The sequence below is a fragment of the Mandrillus leucophaeus genome, unplaced genomic scaffold (genome assembly GCF_000951045.1).
Source record: "Mandrillus leucophaeus isolate KB7577 unplaced genomic scaffold, Mleu.le_1.0 Scaffold256, whole genome shotgun sequence".
NCBI classification, from domain to species: domain Eukaryota; kingdom Metazoa; phylum Chordata; class Mammalia; order Primates; family Cercopithecidae; genus Mandrillus; species Mandrillus leucophaeus.
This window is the reverse complement of record NW_012102654.1, coordinates 2,710,862-2,712,904: the sequence shown is the minus strand read 5'-3', so window position 1 is coordinate 2,712,904 and position 2,043 is coordinate 2,710,862. Positions and strand designations below refer to the sequence as shown.

The 2,043-nt window shown below is 40.5% G+C and overlaps 1 pseudogene; it reads right to left on the bottom strand.

The window, feature by feature from the left end:
- Window positions 1–131: 131 nt before the first annotated feature.
- On the bottom strand, window positions 132–634 carry LOC105542366 (annotated as a pseudogene).
- Between the last annotated feature and the right edge of the window lie 1,409 nt (window positions 635–2,043).

Sequence of the window (2,043 nt, the reverse complement as noted above, 5' to 3'; positions counted from 1 at the left end):
TTTTTTTTTTTTTTGAGTGATTGCAATGGTATTGTAATTTAAATTTTTGTGACGCTGTGTTTGTTGATTGCCATGGACAGAAGGAATAGAAAGAGGTAGACAGAGAGGGCAGCCAGTTGGAGAGGGCTAAGCTACAACTGTACATTGCGCATGTGGGCAGAGTTCTGGTGGTGCCAATCCTGGAGGCAGGTTAGCGTGGACTCTGTAGCCCTAGGACATACTTTTCCCTTGATTTCTTCAGGTGCTCCTCATCCAGGTCTTGTATGAACTCGGCGTCTATGAGGTGGACAAGGATGCTGAAGGAACGTGACTGGCCTGTCCCAAGCTGTGGTGGCCAGTCCTTGGTGTTCTCCATCAGCCACTGCTTGGTGGCATCTGGGACCAACAGTTGGAGCAGCTGTCCATTCTGCTGTGGTGCACTGCCAGCAGGTGGGGGTGACCTGAAGGGCCAGGCTGTCTTGTTGAGGAAGGTGCTGGGTGCAAGCGTGAACTGCAGGGGGTTTGTGGCAGGAGCCAGAACCTCCTGTGGTTTGCTGTGAACTGGCTGAGACCTGCTGAGACCCAGCTGAGGCACTTTATGCAGGTTCAGATCATTCGCCTCCAGGAATGAGCCAGGAAATGGAGAAGGGCACATTGAGGTCCTTGCCCCCTTGAAGCTGGAAGCCTCAAGGTTCTGACCTCTCCAGCAGTGCTTTGAAGAAATTCATGATGCCAGCCCCTGCTTAGCCCACTGGGGAGCTGCTTGGCATCAGGCTCCAGGGAGCCGCATCAGGATTGGCTACCATATTCTTAAATTATTTTAGATTTGCTGAAGTTTGTTTTATGGCCCATGATATGATCTATCTTGGTGTATGTTCCATGGGCACATGAAAAGAATGTGTATTCTATTGAATATAGTGTTTTACAAATGTTAGATCCTATATTGTCTGATATTTCTATCTCCTTCCCGATTTTCTGTGTAGTTCTATCAATTTTTGAGAGAAGAGTGTAATTATGAATTTATCTATTTCAATTTTCAGTTTTTGCTTCATACATTTTGAAGCTCTGTTTGGTGCATTCACATTCAAGGTGCTATGTCTTCTTGGTAGATTGACACTTAATATGTAATGTTTCTCTCTGCATCTAAAAATTTTCTTGCTCTAAAACCTATTTTATCTGATGTTAATACAGGAAATCCTGCTTTCTTTTGATTAATATTTTGCATGATATCTCCTGTCTCTTATACACATCTAGATGTGTATAAGAGACAGGGCTTATTATATGTATATAGATGGTTTTTTTTTTTTTTTTTTTTTTTTTTTTGAGACGGAGTCTCGCTCTGTCTCCCAGGCTGGAGTACAGTGGTGTGATCTTGGCTCACTGCAACCTCTGCCTCTTGGGTTCAAGCAATTCTCCCTGCCTCAGCCTCCTGAATAACTGGGATTACAGGGGCCTGCCACCATGCCCGGCTAATTTTTGTATTTTTAGTAGACCCAGGGTTTCACCATTACATCGTTATATTTGATATGAGTATCCTGTAGACATCATACAATTGGATCTTTTTTAATTAACTCTGACAATCCCTGTCTTTTGATTGGTGTATCTAGATCATTTATATTTAATGTAATTATTGCATTAATTAGGGCTTACATCTTTCATTTTATTTTTTGTTTTCTGTTTTCGGTTTCTCTGTTATTTTTCCTTCCTTCATGTGGGTCACTTGAACATTTTTTAGAATTTCATTTTGATTTATCTATATCATTTGGAGTATATTTATATCATTTCTTTAGTGATTGCTTAACTATTATATTGTATATATACAACTTACTGCAGTCTTTTGCCATCCACATTTTACCAGTTCATGAATTGTAGAAATGATCTCCCTTTACAGTCCTTTACCCTATGTTTACAATAGAATTCTTTACTATTTCCTCTACATACATGTAGAACCACAGCAGATGGTGTTTTTTTTTTTTTTTTTTTTTTTTTTTGAGATGGAGTCTCGCTCTGTCTCCCAGGCTGAGATGGTGTTATTTTTGCTTCAACCCCATTGAATGTAATTTA